The 11,178-nt window shown below is 35.4% G+C and overlaps 1 protein-coding gene across 3 annotated transcripts in view; it reads right to left on the reverse strand.

Annotated features, from left to right (window-relative positions):
* LOC140449704 (serine/threonine-protein kinase MARK2-like) overlaps positions 1-10,886 on the reverse strand; it is a 473,378-nt gene extending 462,492 nt beyond the window's left edge. For 2 of the 3 annotated variants that reach the window (XM_072543024.1, XM_072543021.1), the window contains exon 1: positions 10,732-10,886. The gene's annotated coding sequence lies outside the window, so the exon portion shown is untranslated. Of the gene's footprint in view, positions 1-10,281; positions 10,621-10,731 lie in introns of those variants that run through there. The other variant, XM_072543022.1, reaches the window with a different exon arrangement.
* Positions 10,887-11,178: the final 292 nt, after the last annotated feature.

Below are 11,178 nucleotides of genomic sequence, written 5' to 3' on the forward strand. Positions count from 1 at the left end.
TCACACAATCTTTGTATCTCCTGACCACGATACACAGAAGTATGACTCAAAACTTACCAACAAGCTCTTTTCAGAGCTATTCTACTAGACAAATCGGGCCTTCAGTTCGAATTTGTCACATTGATATAGAAAACATAAGCTACGCCAAAAGCCAGTATCTATTAAGGATACTAAAAGATAATGATATCGATATGTGCCATACAGGAAACCCACTGTGTAACAGAACATGATCTCCGAAAAAGGGGGAAAATATTACCGTTGTTACAAGAGTCGGCAGCATTACTATCACCAACGTTTATAAACCTCCAGGCAAGCAATGGCCAACGCACGTTCTAGAAACTTATCCCCATCTAGCGGTGTATGTGGGAGATTTCAATAGTTATCACGAGCAGTGGAAATACAGGGAGAATGACATAAATGAAGACGCCTTAGTAAAATGTTTTGCTATGCTGATGACTGGGCTTTATTAACCGAAACAAAGTCACTAGAAGAAGCTAATTATGGGAAATTACTTTCAAAAATGGGGACTTCGCCCCAATACCTCCAAGATCGAAGTACCTGAAGGGTTAGATGGTCTCGAACGGTGCCCCCAGTCGGCCAGGCAACCTTCTGGGGTAAGTTAGCCACCCTCACGGTAAGGGCGCACTGCCGTGGAGCGTTAGTTGTTCCGGCCCTACTCGTGGGAATAAGAATAATGAAGAGAATGTTAACGTAGTAAGTGAGATGGAAAAGGCGGAGGAACTGGCACCGTTTTAGAGGTCTACCAAGACCCCGAATTCGCCCAGGAAGGAAGCAACGGTAGAGGGCGCGTTCGAAGGAGCGCCCCTTGCGTCTGAATACACCTCCACTCTGGAGGTAGCTGAGGCCACTGCCCTCGATAAAGAGTGGCAGGTGGCAAATACTAAAAAAAGAAAGAAGACGGCAAGCTCAGGGGGGAAACAACAGCTTCGCATCCGAAGAAGAAAGCGGGACTTCGGTCCTTAGAGGAGGAAATCAACTCAATGCGGAAGGTTTTTAGGCTTGCACGCTTAGTGCAAGCCAATGTGAACACAAAAAAGGAGATCAAGGTGATCTCCAGGGAGCTGGAAAGAAGCGCTGACCGAGTCCCCCCCCCAAGAAAAGTGATAGGCTGCACCGTCAGCACACAGACAGGCAGCGGTGCAATGTGGACCCTCGGTCGGCGTTCAGATTGGCCTGGACACCGAGCGGGAGGCCAAAGGGAGGGCTGCATGCATTCGCGAACGAATGCTGGCAGCAGTCACAGGCACGGCGGAAGAGGTCATGGACCTCATCTCCGAGGAATGGCCCGAAGACCTCTTCACGGTGTCGAGGGGGAACGATGTCGGGCTCTATGACTCACCCGGGGACGTGGAGGTCCTTATTACTAAGGACGCTGCCGACGCGGAGGTGGTGGCGAGGCTAAGGGAGAAATACCCAGATCTGCCTGGTGCTGCCGCCCCCGCTCGCGAAGGGGGAGCCGTGGGGTCTGTCGTCGCCAGGTTCGACACCGTCGAAGAGGACGGCAGACGGGAGTGCGCCGAGAGGTGGGCCCACAAGCTCATCCCCTCGGAAAGTGATGAACCTGCGGCAGTCAGGTTTTTGAAAGTTGCTTCAATGCTTGTCTGCCGCATGGAGCAACATGGGCGCAAGAACGTGGGGCTGCATGTCCCGGCAGTTCTTGGTGCAGAGGTCACCAGGAAGCTGGTGGAGTGTGCGGCCCTGGGTAAAGATGTGACAATTACTGTCCACGGTAACAGTGAGAAGACGGCCACGGAGGGACCGCTCCGGTCCACAAAGGGGATTGTCCTTATACATAAGGAGCAGGGTAAGTCATACGCCGATCTGCTGAAGGGGCTGTCGAGGGACTGAGAACGAGAGAGGAAGGGGTCGTCCTCGAAGTAGAAGGCGGCAGAGTCAGGCGGAAGGTCAGGAAAGTCATCTCCACCGGCGGCTCTGGCGCGGTCAAATCGGCAGTCGCGAAGGGCGGCAGCCGGATGAGGGAGGTTCTCCTGACCGGTTTGCATCAGATCACCTCGCCGGAGGACGTGGTGAAGAGTCTCGCCGGAGGACGTGGTGAAGAGTGTGAATGAATTTGCAGGTAACAGTGTTACCTGCGAATCTTTATTCTGCGAAAAGTTATATGTATCTGTTTTATTTTGTTTATTTTTGATATTATATTTATACACATAGTTTAGGAACGTATATTCATTTTACCATTTACACTTACCTTTTATTTATTTACCCAATTTTATACACACTTTTCTTTTATTACATTTTTACTTTTTATTTTTACCCAATATATACAATAATTTTATTTTTATTTATTTATTTACACATTTTATTTCTTTACATTATATTTACAGTTACAAATATATGTTGTGCTGTCCGCATGTGTATGTGTGTTGTATATGTGTGTATGTAACCTGAGAGGGGTATTGCCCAGTTAAATCTGGGCATATACCCAGAGTGTTTGAAAAGAGGAATTACTTCGAGCGTGCGTGGTCTTTTCCAGAACGTCGAGTGATCCCTCAATAGTAGAGACAGGTGATATGTACCCGTCAGGGGTACACCTTATTGATACCTTGCAGACTGTGTGTTAGAGCGAGTAATTTCCTGCATAGAGGTGACATAAGTCTGGGAGGCGCCAAAGAGAGAAAAGTTCCAACAGGATGGTCCCATTTGGCGTTCTCTGGAGAATATGGGGTTGGTGGTTTTAGCTGGTAACGAGCCTGGCATTGGTTTGTATGGGTTAGCTTAGGTTGCGTTAAGTTAGGTTTGGTTAGGTTTATTTATCACTAATCACTAATCTTTTTAAATAGTATTATTTAGGTTAAGTTCACACCCCAGGAAGGGAACTCGTATATATTTATCTTAATAATATACACCGATTAATATATTTTACCTTAATTATTTTTCTTTACGTGAGGATAAGTTGAGTTCCCTTCCTGGGGTGTGTCCTACGGACGTCGGTAGGTCATCTCACACCCCAGGAAGGGAACTCGTATATTTTTATCTTAATAATATACACCGATTATTATATTTTATCTTAATTATTTTCGTTTAGGTTAGAATAGGTTCTTGGGGTATGAGATGGGGAATACCCCAGGAAAGTACTCATATATTTTATCTTAATTTTTTTCGTTTAGGTTAGGATAGGTCATTTCACACCCCAGGAAGAAAACTTGTATATTTTATCTTAATAATATACACCGATTAACATATTTTATCTTAATTACTTTCGTTTAGTTTAGGATAGATTGAGTTCTCTTCCTGGGCTATGAGATGACCTACCGACGTCTGTAGATCACCATCTGAATACTTGTAATACTATACATTTTTATAGATTTGGAAACGTCGCAGTCAACTCTCAATATGACCGCCCAAAAAGTGTGAAATTTTCTAGAAAATAAAATAATAAAAGTTTTTTATTTAAACAAATGGAAATTCCGCAAATTTTATTTTTTTTTGAAATAGCTTAAAGTAATGTATATTTTCAAGATTTACAAAAATTTTTCCCGAAAGCGCGTGGCTAATAAATGCACCAGAACCATGATTCTTTACAATTTTCCCAAAAATTAGGCTACCAGTACACGAACAACAAATTGTTGCGAATCATTTCATTAGGATTTCAAAACAAAAGTTTATATAAATTTTGAAAGAATTTTAAAATAAAAGCTATTTACTGTGTGTAAGTTCTGCACATTTATAGAATATTGTTTCAATGTTATATAATTGTTCATACACATTCACCTATTGAATATTTACACAAGGATTTAAACAGTTCGCTCATAACATGACTAATATTATTTCCATAAATGTATAGTACACATACAAACCATAGTCACAGGAAATTAGTGTTGTATGCACACCACAAAAATTACTTTCAAGTTTAGATTACTTACTGTGATGGATCCAATAAATAAAAATTAAGATCAAGTATATTTTTTAATGATTTTAATAGTGTCTGTGTCTTACAGTTTTAGTAATTATATCTTCAAACAGTTTCTTAATGTCTTATACAAACAAGGAAGTGTATGAAACAAAATGATCTATTGGTTATAGATACTATTTTTCTATGCCATAATTGTTTCATGTTGTGCTGGATTGGTGAAAAATCCTATCAAGTATAGTAGTAGAAGAAGAAATCCAAATATTAGTCAACTGTTCAAACAATTTCTCAAGAATTATGGACTTAAATAAACATTAAAAAGACCAAGTGCTTGGTAATTACTTATTACATGGTAAGTAATTGCTGATTGAAAAATTGCGAAATATAGGTTTATCTGACATCTTGCTAAGTTTTCTTAGTGAAAGAAGACAAGTAATTATTATTCCCCAGGATGGACACTTTTCTCCTTAACTATTTAATATGTTTGTTAACAACCTTAACAATATCATAGCGTTTTGTGAGTTTTTAATGTTGGTCAATGTTCTCGAACCATTCTTGATTTTTTATTAATGAACTTGATATAAGTCATTAGTATATTACAGAAAGATCTTGATTAGAGGTGTCAAAGAAATTTGTTAGATTTGAATATCAATAAATGCTTTTAAATTTAATTTGGCAGGAAAAAAGTCATAATCAATTTTTTCACAATAAATCAGAAGAAAATTAAAATAAATGATGTTGCTAATAAAGATTTTGGTATACTGTTTGGTTCAAAATTAGGCTTTTGTAATCATACAGATCAAATCGTAATAAAAGCTAATAGAAAGTTAGGTTTGACTCTTATAAATTGTAGTGGGTTGTTTTTGCGAGCAGTAAAATCAATATATGTGGCATTTATGTGATCACACCTTGAATATGGCTCAATTATCTGGACTCTCCATATAATGTCTGTAAGATATTCACAAATATTGAATTATCTTAAACTTAAATTGTCTATTTCTCCGAGAACACTGGAACTAAATAATTTATTTCATATTGAATTCCATAGAAGCAATTATGGTAAAAACTGTTCTTTTGACAAATCTTTAGGTTTTGTATGTACAATTCATTTTAGTCTTTTAGGAAAGTTTACTCCAATACTTAATACCAAAACTAATATTACTAGAAAAAACTGAGAAAGGGGTTGGTAGGTTTCTGGCTAAGAAATATAAGGGACTGTGGAATACCAGATGCCACTACTATATTTGACATGCTGAACAAGGTATTCTGGTCATCTTAGAACCATAGAAAAGAATTGGATATTTGATCGCTACCATGTACCTTCACACATCTTAGCTGAAGAAAAAAAAACAGAAGGAAATGTTTTCTAATACATTGTTTAATTTGTTTTTCTTATATGTTTTTTATATTGTATAAGTAGGTATTAAGCAAATTATTAGGTAACTTATATTACTAAGTATTGCCATAACCTAGTGCTGTATTCATAATGTAAATACTAATATATCAAATTGGAGACAATGGAAAACTATAAATATTTAGGGACACAATAATAATAAATCAAGAGAGATCTGGACGAGGATTGAAACAGTTCGAAATGTTTTCAATGAAGTTAAAACAGTTTCTTTGTTACCAGAACCTTTCGAAGCAACTAACAATAAGAACTACAGGCTACATTTTCTCAACAACATAATATGAACAGGAATGTTGGACACTTACACAAGATCATATAAATAGCAGAATGATATTTAACCACCATTATGAGATGTTACTTGAAGATGATGATACTTATCCGAAAAGTAGATGGATTGTGGATTGCACAGGCCCAAAATAGAGAAAGATAGGCAGAATGTGTTGCAGACTCGTGGCCCCATATTGACAGAAAATGTCAAGTAGAGAAAGGCTTAGGTAATTTAGTTATTAAAAATAATAATTTCCAACTATTTATGTATAATATAATAACACTAAGTTCAGTTTATAGTCTCTTACAAATCATTCTATCAACTACACAACTATTTTTGACAGCGGTTAACCAAAGTAAAGTTGTTTTGTCATTCATATTAGATGGTGAATGTTTCTTAAACATATGTGTTACATTAATTTTATACTAAATGGCACCTACTAACACAATAAGGTTAGATTGAAGAGCAGTTATATGGTGCTGTAATACTGTAATATTATATTGTATCAAAAGTTGATTTGTTTGTTAATAAAGACATTTATTCTACAGTGTTAAATAAATTTTAGCTTGTTTTCCATATTGTTAGATTTAGCCATATACAAATACAAAAATCCTCAAAAGAAGGATATTCCAATTATATTATTACTGATCTAATAGATTGATTTAATGAAAGTTTACAACTGTTTGGAATGCATGAATGTTAAATTGAAAACTAGTCCAGAGGGTATTTAAAGAGATTTCTTATATAATACTAGCTTTGTTATATCACCATTCTACTAAAGATTTTTCATTTATTTCACAGCTCAGGAATTTTCCCAGAAGCTTAGAAGACAAGTTATATTACTCCTATCTTTAAGAATGACAAGACAAATGTTAGAAATTAATGAGGAATTATAAAGTGCTCTTTATTTGGTAAAGTATTTGAAAAAATTGTAGTATTTTATGTGTGAAACAATATGGTTTTTGCTCAAATAGATCAACTATATCTAATCTGCTGGTTTACGAAAAATTCATGACTGATGCCTTGTACGATAGAAGTGAAGTAATAGCTATTTACACCAACTTCTCTTAGGCATTTGACAAAATACATCATTCTACATTTATAAGTAAGCTATGGTCTCTGGGAGTATTTGGTTCACTATTCAATTGGATCTCAAGCTTTTTATCAAATCGTAATAGGTACGGTTATTTATAAGTTTTTAGTTTTTTATTTCAGTTGTTTATTAAGTGGCAAGACCACCTCTCTGGCAAGGTGGTTAAGGTTTTAGCCAGAAACAGTTAATCCGGCATTACCCTGGGGTCTTCTGGTCTAGTATCTTACCTGGCCGAAAAAGCCAGTGTGTCTTGCTCCGTGACGTAGATGTCTAAAAAAGATTTGCCCCACCATTGCCTACCAGAATTCAATGGATGCCCTAGGCTCTTACTGGAATCTAGCAATACAGCAATTAAAAAAAAGGTTTTTAGAAAAATTTGCAATGTTCAAGACTGAACTGCTTCAACATGTTTTAAATAGATTTGTTTACATCTATAAAAGACTTAAGGGTTAGATTTGATGGATCTCTAAGGTCTGGTAATCATATAAAAGACATATGTAATAGAGCCCATAAACACCTTGGTTTTATTAACAGATCTTTAAAATATTTTTCCAACACCTACTTACTGCTTAAAAATTCTTTATTGTTCTTTAGTATGTTCTATTCTGGAATATTCATCTTTTGTGTGGACACTATATAGTGATGAATATTTCACTAGAATGCAAATAATTCAAATCAAGTTTCTAAGATGGGGTCGGGTGTTGTCGTCAGAGAGTGTTAAATATTGGAGTACCACAGGATTCAATAGTTATTTTTGATTTATATAAACAATCTTCAAAACACGTAACATAAGGTTAAATATACACTCTTAGCAGATATACTGCAGTGGCCTTTGGAGCTGATAATATTTAAGATATATTGGTGGATTCTATGGTAGCATGGCAGATGAAAAATTCTTCCAAATCTTCCAAACATGTAACATAAAGTTAAATATACACTCTTAGCAGATATACTGCAGTGGCCTTTGGAGCTGATAATATTTAAGATATGTTGGAGGATTCTATGGTAGCATGGCAGATGAAAAATTCTTCCAAATCTTCCAAACATGTAACATAAAGTTAAATATACACTCTTAGCAGATATACTGCAGTGGCCTTTGGAGCTGATAATATTTAAGATATGTTGGAGGATTCTATGGTAGCATGGCAGATGAAAAATTCTTCCAAATCTTCCAAATATGTAACATAAAGTTAAATATACACTCTTAGCAGATATACTGCAGTGGCCTTTGGAGCTGATAATATTTAAGATATGTTGGAGGATTCTATGGTAGCATGGCAGATGAAAAATTCTTCCAAATCTTCCAAACATGTAACATAAAGTTAAATATACACTCTTAGCAGATATACTGCAGTGGCCTTTGGAGCTGATAATATTTAAGATATGTTGGAGGATTCTATGGTAGCATGGCAGATGAAAAATTCTTCCAAATCTTCCAAATATGTAACATAAAGTTAAATATACACTCCTAGCAGATATACTGCAGTGGTTTTTGGAGCTGATAATATTTAAGGTATCTTGGCAGATTCTATGGAAGCATGGCAGATGACTGAGCAATGGTTTGCTGCAAATAGGTTGGTTCTTAACAACAATAAAACTAAACAAGTGATTTTCACAATGAGACATGGTTCGGACATCTAACCCGGATGGACAATAATAGACAAGTAAAAAGAGTGTGGGATGCCAAACGAATAGGGAAGAACAGAAGAGGAAGACCCATTAATGAATGGAACAGTGACATCTCGCCGATACTGCATAGTAAGGGTAAGACTTGGCAGGAAGCAACACAGATGGCATCCAATAGGAAGGAATGGAGAAAGTTCGTTAAGAGCTAGGACACCTCAGATGACAGTAAAATATTGTAATTTAATGAATTGTATTTCATTGATTTTCACAATGAGAGATGTGGGTGATATGAATGCTGGAGTCAGCAAGTTCGGATTTTTAGGAGTTCTATTGGACCCAAAATTACAGTGGGGCTCACATATTAATAACTTAAAATTAAACAAAAGCCTCTTTATTTTAAAAAATCTTTCAAAATGTACCTCACTGGAGACTATAATGTACTATGTATCACTCCATACTCCACTCACATCTTTCATATGCTTGTCTGGGGTCACTCAGCTCTCACTCACAGAGTAATTGGTTTGTAGAGAAAGGCAGTGAGGGTCCACTTGCTGGTTTGGGATTTAGAGAAGCCTGCCATCAGTCTTATGAAAGATTGGGAATTCTTACTGTACCAGCATAGTATATTCTTAAAAACCTTCTATTCATGAAGAGGAATACCAAAGTTTATACAAGTCACGAAGATCAGCATGGTTATGATACTAGGCACAAACAGAATATGATACTAGCATATTCGTGTTTGAAAAGGTATCAAAATGGACCAGGATATATATATATATATATATATATATATATATATATATATATATATATATATATATATATATATATATATAACAGGGCAATAAAATTGATATAAAACTAGAATTTATACTGAATTTAATATTATACCTGAGTAGATTTATTTGGCTGTACACTTAATCAATTAAAACCGAAACTGCATCCACAGTCACTAATCATTACTGTTTTACATTACATTACTCAAAAACTGTTTCCTTACATCACAAAATCCTTGACATAAGGAGATTACAATAATTTGCCAGAAATGAAAAAAGATTAGTTACTCCAAAACCAAATTATAAAAGAGATATAATAAAAACTTCCCAGGACACAGCAAAATACGGAGCTTTATGACCACATTAATACATTTTTTTATTACAAAATGTCATTAAGGCCTATGCAAAAATAGAATCAGTAAAACTATGAGATGAAGCTATTTTAATTGCAATAAAATACAAGATATGAATCTAAAATTTTTTTGTAATCCTGTATATGAATAAAATTGAAAAGGACATATTTCAGGAAATATTATTCAAATATTTCAACTGGAAATTGTGCTTGTACTTGTATAAATACTAGCAGAAATAGTAAAGACAATACACATGTAAAGAGTAATAAACTTTTTGTTTTAATACAACTGTTAAAATAAACAATTTTGTTCCAACACAAAATTTGCTGATACCCAGTTTATTACTACTAATTTTACACTCCATTAAAATCAACTTGGCCAATTATATTTGAGTAATAAAGAGAATGATACTAAGAATCTTTAAATTGACATAATACACAAGGTTTTCAACCTCATTTGATCTTGAAATAAGGATAATCAAGCAGTTGCAAAAACCAGGTTAACCTATTTGATTACTGTGAATAATTTAATAAATATTATGAGTTTTAGCAGAGATAAGGTGTAGACCTACTTAAATATAATAATTGTAAAGATTTATCAGTACTCATGTTGAATGTTTATAAATAAAAACTGTTTACAACTACAACTTTTTAATATTGGTGAATCTTTGTCAAAAAGGCAGAATGTGTTGTTCTTTATATTAAATATGAGATATGTATGAATAAATTATACAAAAACAATTAAGTCTTCTACACTAAGGAAGTAATGACCTCCCAGGGTCTTCTATCGACGATGACTCATTTGGCGAGAGATACCTATACACTTAAAAACTAAGAACCTGTCTTATAATAATGTGAACACCTACCCACTTTTCAAAGAAATTGCCTTGCATTTCCGGAGTTACCATGTATCAACACTTTTTAAAAATACAACAGTATCGGTATTTAATTGATAATGATTAATAAGCACCTGTGTATTAACAGGAAAACCGATTTCTATAGATAAATCAAAGGTCTACCTAATAAGGCTAAGTTTCTTGGAGCAATATTGGCCTCTAAACCGACAGCGAAACCGACTATTATCACTTGTACCTTAATCTAATAACACGATAGAAACACCCCGTACACAAATATAGAATCTCATGTTTCCACTAATGCTAATTTTAAGTATTAAATCTATTTTCCTGTATTTAGGGACCAAGTGAAAGCTTTGACAGGGGCACACTTTATGATGCGAAAATGTCACGGTTGGGTACGGCTTTTCACATATACCACAAGATAACACGACACTATATTTTATAAAGATAACAACTCACCCATAAAATAATCCTGGTCACTTAAAAAATCCTTTAAAATCAACACACACCTCAAAAAAGCATACTTTTAGATTTCTACAAGATGGCTGGGAGACTGAACGTATACACACCGATCAAGCTACGACTTACTTCAACAAAATCGCCCTAAGAAGCACGTTCGATGGTATAAGAACGTCAAGCGTAGCTTGCATCGAATTTCCGTGACGTCGGTGACAAGGTGACTACTTCTACGCATGACCGCCAGGACTGTGGAAAAGAAACAGAGGTGCTCAAACGTTCGAATTTATCGGTCATTCTTGATTTTCATTACAAATGCTCGTGTCTTTACGGAAATTTAAATAATTTATCATATTGACTTTATAGAGTAAACATGAAATTATTTTATATGCAATAATCAGTAACTATTTGATTATTCACACATATTTCTGTTGAACATAAAGATCCTAT

Source organism: Diabrotica undecimpunctata, chromosome 9 (assembly GCF_040954645.1).
Source record: "Diabrotica undecimpunctata isolate CICGRU chromosome 9, icDiaUnde3, whole genome shotgun sequence".
Classification (NCBI taxonomy): domain Eukaryota; kingdom Metazoa; phylum Arthropoda; class Insecta; order Coleoptera; family Chrysomelidae; genus Diabrotica; species Diabrotica undecimpunctata.